The sequence below is a fragment of the Pinus tabuliformis genome, chromosome 1_1 (assembly GCF_031772625.1).
Source record: "Pinus tabuliformis cultivar Carrire ecotype Pingquan chromosome 1_1, CPIR1, whole genome shotgun sequence".
Taxonomy (NCBI): domain Eukaryota; kingdom Viridiplantae; phylum Streptophyta; class Pinopsida; order Pinales; family Pinaceae; genus Pinus; species Pinus tabuliformis.
In genome coordinates, this window is record NC_142297.1 from 546,036,786 (window position 1) to 546,056,184 (window position 19,399).

The 19,399-nt window shown below is 37.8% G+C and overlaps 1 pseudogene; it reads right to left on the reverse strand.

Moving 5' to 3' along the window:
• LOC149214268 (uncharacterized) overlaps window positions 1-13,559 on the reverse strand; it is a 56,664-nt pseudogene extending 43,105 nt beyond the window's left edge.
• Between the last annotated feature and the right edge of the window lie 5,840 nt (window positions 13,560-19,399).

Below are 19,399 nucleotides of genomic sequence, written 5' to 3' on the forward strand. Positions count from 1 at the left end.
GGTGAACGAGCAACATTAAAGGGGATATCAGCATCATACCACCATCTAGCTATGTAATCACAAGAAGTCTCCCTCAATTCTTTCTTCCAATGGTCATATAAAGTGGGCTGCATTTGAGTTTTACTAACTTCAGGACCATGTGCATCTGATGGAGAAGAGGGAGTGAAATAACTTTTGATAGTCACATCACCCTTTTTCATTGACATTCTACCCTTTCCCTTATCTTGAAGAGAACCAAAAGAGGGAGGAACATATCGGAAAGGGTTGGATGTATCAGTTTGAGGGATAGAGGAAGAACCCTCAAAATCATAATGGGGGTTGGCAGCCATCATTTTTTGTATCTCCCTCTTCCTCCCAATTTCAGCCTGTATGTCTCTTTGCCTAGCCTTATCTTCTTTAAATTTCTCAAAGCTGGCCAACAAATTCTTCCTAATCTCCCCAATTTCTGGTGAGGTACATGGGGTAATTTGGCCTTTAATCCCTGCCAAGTGTTGTTTCAACCTATTAATGACCCCAGGACCTTCCTTAATTTTCCTATGGCAAAATTTGCATTGCATTTGACTATCAACCATTTCAACATATGCCCAAGTAGGATCTCTTGCTCTAGGTGCCATTTTTTGACTAGGAAATGAAAGCAAACAATTTGAAAATGAAAAAAAAAAACCTTGATTCAATGTTCATTTATTTGACAAAAAACACTCTCTAAGATTTCTAGATATGCACCTAAAATTTACTAAGCAAAAACAGATTTATAGAGGTGAAAATAAATACCTCCAGGCACAAACTGCCTCCTCAAGCTTGCTCCAAGAATCAGCTCCTCAATGCTGCTCCAAATGTCTGCCCAAGAAGCTCCTCACTTCAGCTACAATGCTCCTCCAAGACTCCTCACTGCTGCTCCAAAACAAGCTCAAGAACTGCTCACTAACTCTCAAAGAAGACTCTCACTCAAATGCATAAGATTGTTGTGAGTGAATGAGAGCACTTGGGTGTGTTAAATAGGGTTTGGGGGGGGGAGGGAATGGACCCCAAAAATCATTTAGCAAATTCATAGACCTATTTGGAGTCCAAACCAACCAAAAAACCATTTAAAAATCCATTAAACTTTTAGAAATCCGTTGTTTGACGTGCTGTTGGGCGGTTTCATGTGACTCGGCCGAGTCATAACGAAAACGGCCGAGTTGGCCGAGTCACCCTTGACTCGGTCGAGTCATTCAATGACTCGGCCAAGTCATGGGTGACTCAGCGAACTGAACCGTTTCCATGGCTGGGTCATAACTTGGGCCAATAACTCGGATCAACCAGGACGTTTCGGTTCCAAAACGGCCATTTCTTAAAACAATGCATGCAAAACATTTGAATTTTCACATGTCCTTCTCTCTCTCCCCCTATGAAAATCCTCCTCCACTATGATTCTACTTAGAGAGGCATTAAACCAACCAGCAACAAATCACAAAATAGAAACACAAGGAATATCTGGGACTTCCCACATTAATAGTTTGGGCATTTGAATTTTGAGAGTCTTTCTCAATTGCAGAAACAAGGAATGGTTAAGGGACTTCCCACATTCAAAAGGGAAAATGCAAAATGTGAAGCTTGCATTTATGGGAAACAAAATCGAGAAAGTTTTCCAACAAGTTCATGGCGAGCAAACAGGCGGCTTCAACTAATTCACAGTGATTTTTGTGGTCCACTACAAACCTCATTTGGTGGTTGCAAGTATTTTTACTATTCATTGATGATTTCAGCAGAATGACTTGGGTTTACTTCTTGAAGAACAAGTCAGAAGCATTTGATAAGTTTAAAATTTTTCGCCAACTTGTTGAAAATGAAGTCAAAGAAACGATAGGTACTCTTAGGACGGATAATGGGGGAGAATTCACTTCAAATGAATTCAAAACTTATTGCAGTGAAAATGGCATAAGACGACATCTCACTAATTTTTACACTCCGCAGCAAAATGGAGTAGTTGAAAGAATGAATCGCACTTTGTTAGGAATGGCGAGATCCATGTTAACATTCAAGAGGTTAAGTCCAACATATTGGGCAGAAGCAATCCATACAGCTGTCTACTTAAGAAACAGATCTCCAACTGCTTCTTTAGACAGAATCACACCTTATGAAGCTTGGTTTGGTTTCAAACCTCGAGTTAAACATCTTAAGAGTTTTTGGGTCAGTATGTTATGCCTTAGTTTCGAAAGAAAAACGAACTAAGCTTGACTCAAGAAGTTTAAAATGCACAATGATTGGCTATTCTGATGAGAAGAAAGGGTATCGTCTTTTGACCAATGGAAAATTCATTGTGAGCAGGGATGTCATTTTTTATGAAACAGAGAGTAAAAGTGCTGAAGAAATTGAAAATCTTCTTCACAAACTAGAAACTAAGGGAAGTAAAAGAAATGGAAAAATGCAAAGTCAACCAACTTCACCAAATTGGTATGAACTTGATTTTCCTTCCTCTGAAGATGAGTCACCCAGTCCATCTACATCAACAACATTATCTGGGTCTTCTAGTAGTTCATCCGCATCTCCAAGCAGCAGCAGTTCTTCAGACTGTGAGTCTCCACATTCTTCACCTAAACGACGAACATCAGTTTATATTAATCCTCTTTACAATGATGGGGACTTTACAGAAGCACAAACAAGTGAGCACCAACTTCCGAAATGGGCAGTTCAACTTTTGAAAGATGTAAAGCCTGATGAACAAAATAAAACTGGCACCAGAAGGGCACATAGAAGTGAAGGCAATTTTGCCTTGATAGCAAATGATTTTACTGAACCTTCCACATACAAAGAGGAAGTAAAACATAAAGAATGGCAACAGGCTATGGTTGAAGAATATAAAGCAGTAATTGATAACAACACTTGGAAACTTGTTGATTGTCCAGCAAATGTTAAACCCATAGGATGCAAATGGGTTTACAGAATTAAGTATAATCAGAAGGGTGAACTTGACAAGTATAAAGCACGACTTGTCGCAAAAAGTTTTGCGCAGTAGGAAGGCATTGATTATGAAGAAACCTTTGCTCCAACAGCTAAATGGAACACCATCCGATTAACACTTGCATTGGCCGCTCAAAAAGGATGGAAAGTTCATCAAATGGATGTGAAAAGTGCTTTTCTCAACGGGGATTTACAGGAGGACGTGTATATGACCCAACCACCAGGTTTTGAAGTGGAAGGACAAGAACATAAAGTCTGCAAATTGATCAAGGCTTTATATGGGTTAAAACAAGCTCCCCGAGCCTGGTATGCAAAGATGGATGATTACCTTAAGAAAGTTGGTTTTCATCGCAGTGAATCTGATGATACTTTGTATGTGCGACAACAGGGAAAATATTTGGTAATTCTTGTTATGTATGTAGATGATTTGATCATCACTGGCAATCATGATGATCATATTGCGCAGGTAAAAAAGGAGTTACATGCAGGTTTTAAGATGACAAATTTGGGATTACTTCACTACTATCTTGGAGTTGAAGTCTTCCAACGTCCACATCATATTTTCTTTTCTCAGAGTAAGTATGCCGCAGAGGTTCTTTAGCGGACACTTCTGCCATTAATTATATTATTTGCTCCTCTCGAACAACCACCTAATTTAGAGGAATTTTTCTTCTACATGCCAAACACTAGCCTATGTAAAAGACCTTCTAAAGATACAAAATCAACAATTTTAAACCCAAAAAATAAATAAATGAGCTACTTATTGCACCATGTTTTGATATGAAGGTTGAATTTGTGGTTTTAGTTCACAATGGTATGAATGTCAAGGCTGTAGGTTTGAACAAGTTTCAATGCTAACCTCAAAGAAAAAGGAATGTTACTACAAGCACCATTTTCAATTTCATAGGTCAATTTTAAGATTTTTGTTTGAAATTGTATTAGTTGTTGAAACCATGATTTCAATCAAGTTGCAATTTTAATCACCACCCCTGAACCCCGCCAAACAAAAATAAAAAAAAAATAAAAAAAAAATAAGGGTGATGTTATGTGCACCACCTTCAATTTCAACATTGATTTTAAGGTTTTTATTTGCAACTTTACATGTGACAATAGCAAAATTTTGTAATTTTAACTCTAAGGGAAAGAAGAAAAAAGAATGTTATTGGTAGCACCATTTTTTGAAATTGGGGTAAAGATAGCAACTCAATGTGACCTCTAAAAAATGAGAACTCTAGAGAGTTCTTATTAAGTTGGTAATATTGTCTTGCCCTTAGTTTTTTATCTATTTAAAAGTTTGAAGTCAAATATAAAACTTGTTTGTTCAAATAGTCTATGCATTGAAGCAATGATTAATCTCTCTCATAATCTTGAAATTGTAGATGAACTTGTGAAAGTTTAGCCCAAAAATAGTCACCCATCCATCACCTTTGCTAACCGAGTCATACTTGATTCTAAAATACTCTTATTTGATTAGCATTTTTTGTTTTACACATACTAGTTCGTTGTATTCTTTGTTTTGGCATGGGTGATATTCATCTACATTCAAATTTTTCTTAGTTCAAATTTCGTTAACGATTTCTTACGTCACTAGTAGAGTTCATCTTTCAACCCTTGAAAAGAACTTTGATCTAAGTGTGTTACTTACATGACCCCCAATTTCCTTGGTTGTTTCCCTGCAAACTAATTTTGAGAAACCCTACTTTTTACAAATCCTAACTAAAATTCAAATCTCTATTATGATAGCATATGCCTTAATTTGAGGTTAATATCACCATCCTTAAAACTAGCCTTCATTTCAAATTGCTAAAAGGTAGTTATTAATTCATTTAATCTAATTTTTTGAGCTAAACATCACATGCCCTATTTCTATTTTGTCCTAATCTATAAGAATTTATATGGGAACCAAAGGATAGTTATGGTGAAGAAAGTTGCACAATAGAAAGCAACAGTGGGCCAACAAAAGGATCCAATTGACATCATAGATGTTAATGAGGAAACAACAAAATGTGTTTTCATAGATAATGAACATAATGAGTCATTAAAGTTATTGCTCTACATATTTATGATAATATTAAAAATATTATCACATCCAAATTTAAAGATAAATTGTTGTGCAATAAGACTTGGAGGATCTTAAAAAATTGAGATATTATAAAAAGGAGATCAACCCTAATCTAGATTATCAAGGGTGTATCTCTATTTTAAATAGCATAAAGAAAAAAAATCAACATTATTAAAACAAGAACAAACTTTCATGAGATCCATCGTGAAAAGTGGCATTAGAAAATTCCTAATACATCATAGTTGAAAGAATTTGTCATCTTTCTAACACTAATAGGGTCAAATATGAAAAACACTATAATTCCCTATAAACACCCACATTATTTTGAACTCTCAAAGCTTTCTTCATGAGTTTCATCTAGGACTATAGGGTTTCTTGTAAGACGATGGAAAAAAAAATGTTGGACTATTCAAAGGACTCACGGAAGGGGGTCCTGATTTGGTCTACTCCACCTATTGTCTCATCATATCATCTCCCTCCAGCTATCAATCACCATATATAAGGGTCTACTCATGATCACATTTCCATAGTGGTTTCTTTAACTCCATCGTGCCCTTACCCAGTCCTGCAATCAACAGTTGTCAAGGAATTATTTCACATTCCCACTTCCAAGGAAGGGCTCGATACCCAAGTTACCTCGATGACACTTCCTTTACCTAGAATTACACCTTCTCCGTTTGCATCTTTTCCCTCCCTACAGTCACCTATGGATGCAGCCTTTACCCTTGGAAATTTTTCAATGGCTCCTACCTCCTCGCCAACCTATTGTTAGTTTGTGTAGCATCAAGCACTAGATCTCCAAAACACAAAAAAGGATTTGCAAGATAAGCTTGGGAAACGCCCTAATTAAATTAATATGTCCTAATTAAATTATTTCCTACCTCTAACTTAGAAAAAATGGTAAATTAAATATAAGTAATTAAGGATGTTCGAGATTGCTCTAGAGACTTCTATTGATGAAGTCTAATTGATCTTAGTCATCTATGAAGATTAAATTGTGGTCGTTGAGACTCCAACGAGAGATTATAATAGTAGGTCGAACGGCTTGGAGATAACCTCAGTGTGATCGAGTTGTAAGAGGTAGATCGAGCTACCCACTTTGTAGTCTTCAACAAGGGCATTTTTCGAGCTAGGGAAGAGCATTAGAGAGAGGGAGCAACAAATAATTTGGGAACAGAATTCCAAAGAGTTTCCGAGTGGTTTTCCAGTGTCCGAGAGGCAAGAAAAGGGAGGTAGAATACATCTATAGAGGAGGTCATACAAGCAGTGTGAATTGCCAAAAACCCAAGTGCAAGTTGTCGGAAGAGCCACAGATCAGCGGCCAGAGGTCGGATATATTTCCAGAAGGAGGTGCAAGTGGTTTCCAGTAACAAAGGGAGGCAAGATGGCTCACTTTGAGCCAATTTCTAGGCAATGTGAGTTATCCAGAGCCAGTAGTGTGAGTTCTAGGCTACAGTGCGAGTAGCCAATGTGGGGTTCAAGTAGGTTAAAGGAGGCCAAGTTGATTAGTAGAGGATATCTTTGATCTCTAGATTATTTTGCCAGTATATTTGTCGTAGGATTGCCAATTGGGCATCCATATTGTAATTATTCTCAAATTGTTGCATAATAAAATAAACCCTCATCTGTTGCACCGGTTTTCCCTTCAAGGTTTTGTCGGGGACGTTTAATCTGAAAATATCGGTGTTTATTTTATGTGTTTACATCTATTTCTCAGTTCCTGATTCTATATTCTGCAACGTGTTTTTATTATGAAGACTGCATAAGTGATTTATTTGTTATTTGTCGTAAACAAATAAATTGCTAATCAGTTATAAGAATAAACTCCAATTAGTGCATTTAAGGAAATTTCACATGGTATTAGAGCTTTATTGATCAAATCAGAGGCTCAAGGGCGAAAGGAAGAGAGATCATGCAGTTTTAGAGGGAGATTTGAAGAACTTTCTCCAAATCTGTGCAAGTTAGCTAGAGAATGTGAATTGTTGGGCAAGAAAATTGATTTTTAGAACTAAAGAGGAGGAAAAGTTTGATTTGTCCAAAAGTAGTAGCAACAGGAAGTGGATTTTCCAGATAGAGGCTTCTGGTGAGCAGATCAGTGATTTCGCAAAGTAGATATGGGCACAAGGATTTGCAACAAGGGTTTGCAATTGCAAATTTGTGCAAGGAAGGAAGAGAAAAACACACAAGCATGATTTCCAGACATTTCTCAAGTGGGTTTCAAGTTTTCTAGTTACAGGAAAGGAGGTTGTGATATCTAGCAGTAGATGGTCATAGCAGACTTGTCAGTCTAGTCAATTCGAGTTTTGAGGGTCAGTAGTGTGTGTGCCACATTTCAAAGGACTTCCGAGAGGTAGAGCGAGTTACCCAATAGAAGAAGCAGTTAGTGCAAAATTCAGGAAGGACACCGGAGGCAGGTGCAGGAGAAAATCTGCGCATTTCCGAGGGGAGTAAAAGTGTAGTAGAAAGGCCAAGGTAGGCTACCAGAAGGGGGAAATTTATAGCAGATACTTCTCCAATTTATTTGAGTTTCGCAGAAATGGCCACAACAGGACCAACGATCAAGATAGAATTGACGAAGCCTCTAATTTTGGCATCTGGAAAGCCATAATGCAATTCCTACTGGATGAGCATGGCTTGAAGGAGTTTGTGACAAATGTCATGGCAGAGCTAGCAGATCCACAACAGTTTGTAACCTTCAAGAAAGAGATGGCCAAGACCAAGAGGATGGCCCTAGATGGAGTTTGGGATCACATTGTCCCACGTATTACAAATAAAAATACAACAAAAAACATGTGGGATGTCGTCGTGAAGTTGTACCAAGATCCATCTAAGAATAGGAAAATTATTCTCAAGGAGAAGCTAAGGACAGTTAAAATGCAAGAGGGAGAGGATTTTACTTCCTACCTCACCAGGATTCAAGGAATCATAGATGAACTTGTAGTTGTAGGAGAGAAACCTACAACAAGAAGTTGATGTGTGCGACTCTCAATGGGTTCTCCAAGGAGTGGTTTACATTCATCCAAGTCATTTCTAGGTGAGACACTTCCATGATGGGTGTGCCTATGGAGTGACTTCACTCAGGAAGAGCTAAGGATCACTCTCGCAAAAGGTACTATCAGCAACAATAATAAGGGACCGAAGGTGGAAAAGGAATAGGAGAACGTAGCCCTTGCAGGTAAAGGGGAGGCGAAGAAGGGTCCCAATTAAGGACAAAACTCAAAAGGAGGAGAGAAGGAGGACCCGTCGCAAGAGGAAGGACATGAAGGGGCAGCATCAGACAACAACTTTGGCGAAAATCGATGAGTTGACCTCTAGATTGGAGGAATTCACATTGATAGCATCGATACCTCCAGATGGAGTATGGGACTCCAGTATGCCAGATTGGGCAGGGTTCATGGGTGAGCAACATGCAGTCTAGTTCAGATCTAGTTGTTTTTCACATGGATCAACACATTTGCTACAAGAGACCACAACCAAAGTAGCAAGAAGATCGAGATGTTAGCAATGTGCAATCAGAACTTAAGGGATAGTTGTAGAGCTATTTGTAGTCAGATACTTGAGAGGTAGTTACAAGGCCAGTTGGGTGCAGTCATATCCTTGACAAATAGTGCAAAGCAAGTTGTGATCAAAGGCTCAAGGGAGTTACAGTACTAGTTGTAATGGCACAATAGACCAAGAGGGATTGAGCTTCCAATTGCAGTTGCAGGAAATTACAAATAAAAATACAACAACATGTGGGATGTCGTCGTGAAGTTGTACCAAGATCCATCTAAGAATAGGAAAATGATTCTCAAGGAGAAGCTAAGGACAGTTAAAATGCAAGAGGGACAAGATTTTACTTCCTACCTCACCAGGATTCAAGGAATCATAGATGAACTTGCAATTGTAGGAGAGAAACCTACAAACAATGCGCTGATGTGTACGCCTCTCAATGGGTCCTCCAAGGAGTGGTTTACATTCACCCAAGTCATTTCTAGGTGAGACATTTCCATGATGGGTGTGCCTAAGGAGTGACTTCACTCAAGGAGAGCTAAGGATCAGTCTCACAAAAGGTACTATCAGCAACAGTAATAAGGGACTGAAGGTGGAAAAGGAATAGGAGAGCGTAGCCCTTGCAAGTAAAGGGGAGGCAAAGAAGGGTCCCAATTAAGGACAGATGTCAAAAGGAGGAGAGGAGGACCCGTCGAAAGTCAAATGCTTCGGATGTGGTGAATTTGGTCACTATGTCACCTAGTGTCCCAAGAGGAAGGACATGAAGGGGCAGCATCAGCCAACAACTTTGGCAAAGATCAATGAGTTGGCCTGAAGGAGTAAAATCAATTTGAATATGTGAAGAAAGGAGGTACAACAAAATTCATACATCAACGTCATGGAGTAATCTAGCTACAACATGTTCCCACAAAGCAGCAGATCGCAGATATACTCACAAAGGCTCTAGGGACAACCAAGTTCGTCTACTTTGGAGAACAAATGGGTGTAGTGGACATGTGTTCTAGTCTCAGATGATGCTAAGAGGCTAAGAAACACTAGATCTCCAAAACCTAGAAAATGTTTCACGAGATAAGCTTAAGATGTTTATTAAATTAATTTGCCATAATTAAATTATTCCTAAATCTAACTTAAGAAAAGTGGTAAATTAAAGATAATTAATAAGGATGTTCAAGATTTCTCTAGAGACTTATATTGATGAAGTCTAATTGATCTTAGTCGTCGATGGAGGTTAAATCATGGCCATTGAAACTCCAACGAGAAATTATAAGAGTAGGTTGAAGGGCTTGGAGATAGCATTAGTGTGATAGAGTTGTGAGAGGTAAATCGAACTACCCAATTTGCAATCTTCAACAAGGGCACAGTTTGAGTCAAAGGGAGAGCATCGGAAAGAGGGAGCAGCAAATAATTTGGGAGCAAGATTCCAAAGAGATTCCCAGTGATTCTCCAGTGCCAAAGTGATAGGAAAAGGTATGACAAATACATCTAAAGAGGAGGTTGTACAAATAGTGTGAATAGCCATAAACCCGTGTGAGTTGCCAAAAGAGGTTTGATTCAATTGTCGGAGGTCAAATCAACTTCCAGAAGGTAGAGCGAGTCATTTCTAGAGGCAGAGTGAGGCTAGACAGCCCAATTGGAGGCAGATCCAAGGTTGTACTAGTTGCCAGTGTTGGGTGCTAGCAAGCCAAAGGAGGCCAAGTTGATTTGCAGAGGAAATCTGGGACCTCCAAATTATTTAGCTAGTATATTTCTAGAGGATAGCCAGTTGGGCATCCAATTGTAATAATTTCCAAATTGTTACATGATAAAATAAACCCTCATCAACTCCACTGGTTATCCTCTCAAGGTTTTTGTTTTCCCAAAGACATTAGCCCAGGTTTTCCCTTAAGGTTTTTGTTTTCCCAAAGACTAATACTAGGCCATTGGCTTTCCCTTCAAGGTTTTTCCAAAAACATTAGTCTAAATATATTGGTATCATTTTTATTGTGTGTGCATTTATTTCTCATTTCCTAATTTATAATTTCGTAGCATTTTTATTGTGAAGAATGCATTAGTGATTTAATCATTATTTGCCGCAAATAAACTGCTAATATAGTGGTCTCACTCTAAGTGTGCTTGCTTTATTGGTTGTTGATATTACAACTCAATACAAAAGAGATATGTAAAAATATTTCACTCAACTTTGAGTTATAAATAATTTTATATCAACTTGTAAGTAGTCATTCCCTATGAAAATAAACATCCAAGTCATTCCTAATGAAAACTTGTTAAAATCATGAAAGTTGGGTGAAAAGAGAAAATAAAATGAGAAAGCTAAATGAAAAGAAAGTTTTGAACTGCTTACCCCTCAACAATGACAATATTTTAAGCATACCTTAATTAAGCCTCTGAAATGCTAATAGCATATGCAAATGTAATTTATATTTTCTATAAATAAAAATTCCTAGATATTTACTCTTGAAAATTAAATTAGTAAACAAAAAAAAGAAAAAAATCTAGATATTTACTCTTGAAAATTAAATTAGTAAAAAAAAAACATCAGATCATAATTTGAAAATATTTGTTATGCTTCTTTTGAAACTAATCAAGCATAAAGAAAAAACCAAATTAATTTTGAAAGTAAATCAAGCATAAAGAAAAAAATAAATTAATTTTGAAAGTAAATTGTTGACTGGCTTGGCTATAACATTAAAATTAAATTATTATCATTACAATAGGTAAAACAATGGTAAAATAAATTTACAACTTACTAAATAGAAGATGTAACCAGAGTTGAGATTCAATTGGGGTTTGATAGTTTGTCATGACCTCGAACAAATTTCTTTGTGGAATTCAACAATTGGATTTTCATAACTGAGTTTTCATTGCAGGTGTTTATCCCTAGTTCTGAATATTGTAAAGAAAGTCATGTAGATTATTCACTAAGAGTGTGGAACCTTATTGCGAACTTTAATTTAGACTTGGCCAAGCTTTAGTATAAAACACTTCCAAAATCATCCTGAAAATTAAGCACACATGTTGTAGCATGATATTTTAGATGATGCATCCGAGAAAATGAACACTGTAATTAAGAGAGCACATATGTTGTAACATGGTATTGCAGATGAACACTGTCACAGTAAAGCAACATACAATGTGCGGAGAAAACGGACATAATGCAAAGGATGCTAAATATGAAACAACCAGAAATGAAAACAACCTTTAAAGACAACATAAGGGATGGAATTTTTTGAAAACGCAGCTTTTATTTGATTCAGAGAAGAAAGAAATTCAGAAGAAAAAAAACGTCATAGCTTTATATTAAGGATATATAAAGGTCTTGGATACATAAACTGAGAAAGACTGATACTGCTTGGATGCCCAGACCTCATTCATATTGTTGTAAGACAATTCCATACTGGCAAACTAATGCCTAACCATCATTATCAGAAAAACCTGATCAGGAGAGCGATATAAGAGAATATGAGAAAAGCCTAAAACTTCTCCCGGATTAATAGAGTTGTGACCCAAAACTTTACAAACTATACCAAAATGACAAACCATCAAGAACATATGGACAAACCATCAAGAACATATGGACGAAACAGTTGCGCCCAGCCTGCTGAAAAGAGGAAATTTACTTACTCTAAAAATGCACAGATCACAAAACATTTCAAAGGAGTAGCTATCCCTGTAAATCGAATCTTAATCCATTCAGAGACAACTTTTTAACACTCCAAAGACAAACAAAGCAAAAAACATTTGAAAGGAGTACCTATCACTGTAATTCGAAGCCAACATCTAAAACTGAATACTCGATGACACTACAAGCCAACATCTAAAACCGAATACACGATGACACTACAGGGCAAGGCTTTAACGATAACTTCAGCATTCCCCGCAATCTCAAAGGCCACCACGCAGACGCAAGACAAGGTGGAGGGTCGATTCCTTCTGAATGTTATAATCCGCCAGGGTTCGGCCATCCTCCAGCTGCTTCCCGGCAAAGATGAGCCTCTGCTGATCTGGAGGAATGCCTTCCTTGTCTTGAATGTATCAGAGTTCTCAACCTCCAGTGTTATGGTCTTGCCTGTAAACGTCTTCACAAATATCTGCATACCACCGCGGAGGGGAAGGACAAGATGCAGTGTAGATTCCTTTTGACTGTTGTAGCCCGCTAGAGCCCTCCCATCTTCAAGTTGTTTCCGTGCAAAGATCAATCTCTGCTGATCCGGAGGAATCCCCTCTTTATCCTGAATCTTCGCCTTCACGTTATCAATAGTGTCTGAGCTCTCAACTTCGAGCGTGATTGTCTTGCCAGTCAGGGTTTTGACAAAGATCTGCATCCCTCCTCTGAGACGGAGAACAAGGTGAAGAGTCGATTCCTTCTGGATATTGTAATCGGCGAGAGTGCGTCCATCCTCGAGTTGTTTCCCAGCAAAGATCAGCCTCTGCTGATCGGGTGGAATCCCTTCCTTGTCTTGAATTTTAGCCTTGACATTGTCAATTGTATCAGAGCTTTCGACTTCCAGAGTGATTGTCTTGCCGGTCAGGGTTTTGACAAAGATCTGCATCCCTCCTCTGAGACGGAGGACAAGGTGAAGAGTCGATTCCTTCTGGATGTTGTAATCGGCGAGAGTGCGTCCGTCCTCGAGCTGTTTTCCAGCAAAGATTAGCCTCTGCTGGTCGGGTGGAATCCCTTCTTCGTCTTGAATTTTAGCCTTCACATTGTCAATTGTGTTAGAGCTTTCGACTTCCAAAGTGATGGTCTTGCCAGTGAGGGTGAAGAGTGGACTCCTTCTGAATGTTATAGTCTGCGAGGGTTCGGCCATCCTCAAGCTGTTTGCCAGCAAAGATGAGCCTCTGCTGATCAGGAGGAATTCCCTCCTCGTCCTGGATCTTGGCCTTCACAATGCCAATAGTGTCCGAGCTCTCCAGACAAATCCGCAAAACCCTAGATCCTTCTAATATAACATATAATCAAAGAATCAAACAGAAAAAGAACACAAAATCATGAAATAAATAATGGAGCTGGGGAACTCCCTCAATACTGCACAAATCTACAAAAGGGTTTACACGTTTTACGCATTTCAGGAAGAACACTCAGATCTGCAACCCTCGAAACAAATAATTTCAAGAACAAATGCAACAAACTGAAATCTTGCAATAAAGACAGCCCAATCGATTAGGATTCGCGGAGGCGAACGATAAGATCCCTGAAATAAAAACGGTTCGCCTGTGTTTATGAAAAATCCCTCAACGCTCGATTGAAATCACTATGAGGTGAAACAAAAACGGTTCGTCTGTGTTTATGAAAAATCCCTCAACGCTCGATTGAAATCACTATGAGGTGAAGAGGAGGGCAGATGGGTATTTATATGCATATAGCCGACTACCCTTCCATAACCAACCAATTACAACGCGATACGTGTCAGTCGGTCAGATGAAGCCAGATGTCTCTAGAAGTGAAGTTGGCGGGTCAAAGGCAACCGCACACCATGAACGAAGAGTCTGCCAAAAGAAGTCTTCCCAACCGCTTACCATGAACGAAGAGTGCTCAAAGAAGACTTGACTATGGCGTGAGATAAGGTTTACATGCAAGGTTGGAATTTAGATTCCTCTTGGCTTATTATATAAATATAATTTTTGGTTTTTATTTTTCTTGTCTAGTTTAAAATTTTGCTTTTTAAGAGTGATGTTTTTATAATAAATTAATTTTTACTAATAAAGGTTTTATTAAAAATTTATTTTCAATAATATAATTATGTTAAAAATTCAGATATTTAGGCCGATAGGTTTTCTTATGCATCAACAATCGTCAATACTTTTATCTTGCTCCGTTAGATCAAGTGAGACACTTTCAACCGTTGATTTGAAGTGTGACTATTTTTTCCAAATATCGGTTGAGTTGCCAAAATATTTATACTGCTTTTCCCATTTTTTATGTCACTTTTGATTAGGCCGATAGGCCTTCCTATGCATCAACAATCGTCAACACTTTTATCCTGCTCCGTTAGATCAAGTGAGACACTTTCAACCGTTGATTTGAAGTGTGACTACTTTTTCCAAATATCGGTTGAGTTGCCAAAATATTTATACTGCTTTTCCCATTTTTTATGTCACTTTTGAAGATATTTTTTCTGCTTTTTCCCGACGATCTCTTTATCAATATATTGATTTCTGTATTATATATTTTTTATTTTCCTTATTAGTATATTTTTTATTTTTAGAAAGGATCACTTGCATGCTCTCTATTCTATCGTCGCTTTTTCTGTTATCAATCTTTTTCGCAACTTTTTTCTTAGTGGCCACATCCGCATGTGTACAACTGCCCATTAGCCTATAATGATCGCATTGTGGGTTAAGCCATGGACTTTCCTTTCCTATCTTTAGGCCGATAGGCCTTCCTATGCATCAACAATCGTCAACACTTTTATCCTGCTCCGTTAGATCAAGTGAGACACTTTCAACCGTTGATTTGAAGTGTGACTACTTTTTCCAAATATCGGTTGAGTTGCCAAAATATTTATACTGCTTTTCCCATTTTTTATGTCACTTTTGAAGATATTTTTTCTGCTTTTTCCCGACGATCTCTTTATTAATATATTGATTTCTGTATTGTATATTTTTTATTTTCCTTCTTAGTATATTTTTTATTTTTAGAAAGGATCACTTGCATGCTCTCTATTTTATCGCCGCTTTTTCTGTTATCAATCTTTTTCGCAGCTTTTTTCTTAGTGGCCACATCCGCATGTGTACAACTGCCCATTAGCCTATAATGATCGCATTGTGGGTTAAGCCATGGACTTTCCTTTCCTATCTGGACTCAATGGAGATAGGAAAGTCCATGAAGAGTAGGAAAGATGGAATTTTCAGCATGAAGAGCAGGAAAGTTGAAGAGAAACTCCTCGGGGCATTGCAATACTTCACCAATCGAGAAAACTGGGACGAATTTTTCAAACTCCGCTCAGACGAGCCCTTCGATGGTATGGCGACTGGAGGAATCTTGCGAAGCCCCTCGCTGAACACTGCGGCCTCAATTATACTATTTCGAAAAATGGTCGGCCTCGACTTCTCTTCTAATCGTGTGAACATTTTCAACCACCCCCAAAACATATATATATATATATTCTTGAAAATCTGTTATCTCACACACCTTTGTGCGAAGTGAGCATATTATATTAATAAAGATGGAAAATCTTGTGAACAGATTAGACGCAATTGAAGAAAATCACAGAGAAACGGCTGATGTGACATCTCAGACGTCCATGGCAGCAGGTGAGTTAGCTATTTGTTCTTGATTATTGCATTCAAATTTCATTGTTCTATTTAAACATTCGTTTCTCTGCTTTCTGCGATTTTTGTCATTCGGGAGAAAGATTCTTAGTTTCTGCACACAGTAATGATATATTTTGTTATGATATTGGGCAGAAAGAGACTTAGTTTCTGTATTGTATATTTTTTATTTTCCTTCTTAGTATATTTTTTATTTTTAGAAAGGATCACTTGCATGCTCTCTATTCTATCGCCGCTTTTTCTGTTATCAATCTTTTTCGCAGCTTTTTTCTTAGTGGCCACATCCGCATGTGTACAACTGCCCATTAGCCTATAATGATCGCATTGTGGGTTAAGCCATGGACTTTCCTTTCCTATCTGGACTCAATGGAGATAGGAAAGTCCATGAAGAGTAGGAAAGATGGAATTTTCAGCATGAAGAGCAGGAAAGTCGAAGAGAAACTCCTCGGGGCCTTGCAATACTTCACCAATCGAGAAAACTGGGACGAATTTTTCAAACTCCGCTCAGACGAGCCCTTCGAATGGTATGGCGACTGGAGGAATCTTGCGAAGCCCCTCGCTGAACACTGCGGCCTCAATTATACTATTTCGAAAAATGGTCGGCCTCGACTTCTCTTCTAATCGTGTGAACATTTTCAACCACCCCCAAAACATATATATATATATATATTCTTGAAAATCTGTTATCTCACACACCTTTGTGCGAAGTGAACATATTATATTAATAAAGATGGAAAATCTTGTGAACAGATTAGACGCAATTGAAGAAAATCACAGAGAAACGGCTGATGTGACATCTCAGACGTCCATGGCAGCAGGTGAGTTAGCTATTTGTTCTTGATTATTGCATTCAAATTTCATTGTTCTATTTAAACATTCGTTTCTCTGCTTTCTGCGATTTTTGTCATTCGGGAGAAAGATTCTTAGTTTCTGCACACAGTAATGATATATTTTGTTATGATATTGGGCAGAAAGAGACTTAGTTTCTGGACTCAGTGATGACGTCATTCTCGGGGAAGTCATTCCTCAATTCTGTCGGGCAATGCCATGGGATTCCAGGCTGGTCCTGAGGTTGTTGAGTCGATCGTGGGGCAATGCTATGGCGGGTCATACCACATTATTATATGATCGTTTTTATAACGCGACTGCTATTATCTCCCCAGGTGAGTTCATTGTATTGCGTATTTTTGAGTCCAAGAAATGCCTCAACAAGATGAGTTTGTGTGTGTGGAATCCCTCTCGTGGTATGGAGAACGCACTTCCACCTCCTAACGCGGCATTTGATTCTGTGTTTGTGTGCGACGGCAAGATCTTATATTTGTTCACTCCAGGCGTTGTAAGAGAAGAACGCAAGGTTTGGCATAAGGTGTACAAAGTGTGGTTGCTTAATTTAAGAGAGTTCAATGTTGTTTGGAAAAGACTCCTCTGCCTTCCAATGTTAGGGGATTATATTTACGCCTCCACAACTTGTGGGGGACACAGCTACATATGGCAGCGAAGTGGATCTCATGCCTTAGAAACCAACGTATGGAAACTGTCGAGAAACGGAGAAAATGAAAGCGACTGGCAATGGGAATATGTTAACGTTAATACTCAACTTCCCCGAAACTTGATTCTGGATAAATCAAACAGGCTGCCAACCTATATTGAGTTGAATCGTAGGATTAATAACGAGCTTGTTTACAAAAGTGCATTCTGAAGAGGTTCTGCTCCAGACGACCTCTTTCCAGAGGAGTTGACTGTAAACGGAAGACGTCCGCCTCCCTCTCAATCTCAAAACGAGGATTATATTTTCATGATAGCGAAGGCCGATCGCGATGACAGCCAGCCTTTAGTCTATGGTCACTTGTATCGCTTGTATGTACATATAGACATAAATGATGTACTATTATGCATATCGAAAGTAGAAATGGAAAATGTGGAGCATAGAATAGTGGGAGAGGGTACTGAAGAGTGGGATGAATTTGCGGGGCATTGGGATAATGGGCTTTTTTGGATCGACGACAACAACATATTGCCTAGGCGTAACCAAAGGTTCTCCACCGCCCTTCAAACATTTCTCTCACCTACTCCATGGAAAACACTGGATAACGCGTGGGATATGGAGATAAATAAAGTCTCCCACTTAATACTGGCGCAAAATGGACCTATCTATTGGTTTGAATTCTTAGCTGGCAACAAACAATGGCGGGAAGATCAGTAGGCAAAGCCGTTTCTGTTTCAGCAAGATTAATCCTACATAGTTTGGTTTTGATTCAGAAATTGGAAGGAATTTTCGTTTTCAAATGTGATGCTATTAACCTTTAAACTTTAGTGGTAAAAATGTGTATAAGGGTATTAAATTTTTTCACTGTAGATGCTTATGTTGATCAAGTTTCTGAAAAATGTATTATTGGTAATTCCTTTCCCATTGGGAAAATGTTGGAGAGAAAAAACCAATGGAGTTAGTGAATTTAGATATATGTGGTCTTATGAAAACATTGTCTCGTGACAAGTCAAGAAGTATTCTATTGTTTTTTGATGATTTTTGTAGAAGAATATGCGTATATTATATTAAACAAAAAAATGATGTATTTATTATTGTTCAACAATTTAGACGTTGCTTAGAGGGAAAGTTGATGAGAGGGAAAGTGGATATGTATGGAAGACATTAATTATAGAATGTTCCCAATAGAATGTTTGCGAAGAATAGATCAATTGTTGAGATTTCTAGGAGTATGTTGAAAGTTAAAGGTCTTCCAAACACTTTTTGGGGGTAAAGTTATAATTACATCTATTTATTTTTTTTATAGATGTCCAGTGTGCAAAATATGATTCCATGGACTAGAAGAAAATTTAGTGTTGGTCATTTCAAAGTTATTGATTGTATTGCTTATGCTCATGTTTATTTTCAAAAAAGGATAAAAAAAAAACTAGATGATAAAAGTGTGAAATGAATTTTTTTGGCTATTGTGAGGCAACAAAGGGATGCTTATATGAAAAATAAAAATAAAAAGTACTTGCATGTCATGATGTGTTATTTGATGAAATAGAGGAAGGACATTGGAATCAAGGAATACAACAAGAAAACCCAAAAGTTATTTAACAAGAAGATGAATCTTTTGTTTGTACAAATCCATCCAGTACCCTAAATACTTTTCCCACTACATCCACACCATCGTCTTCTTCAAATTCAAGTACTATTACAAGATGAAATCCTCTTTTCATAAAGGTAAAATCTTTAAATGAAATTTAGAGATATACTATTTTTCCTTTAATGTCTCACATGGTTCAAAGAAATGGATGAAGAAATTGTGGCAATAGGGAGGAACGAAACTAGGGAGCTTCTAGATCCTTCTATTGAAAAGGAAGTCACTGGAGTCAAATGGGTGTGAAAAAACAGTAGTTAGAATTGTGATCTATTGAAATTAGATTTAGAAGGAGGTGGTCACTATGTTCCAAACTCCAAGTTATAGTTATGGGAATGGGATCTAAAAAAAAATTCTTTCTTCAACTTCCTCAAAAATTCAAATGGACAATATCATTGCATCCATCTCATTGAAATGATTCCAACAATATAATTTTTTTTCTCAATCTGATTCAAGGATCATAATTTATGAACTTTTAAGCATAGGCCATTTCAAACCTTACCAC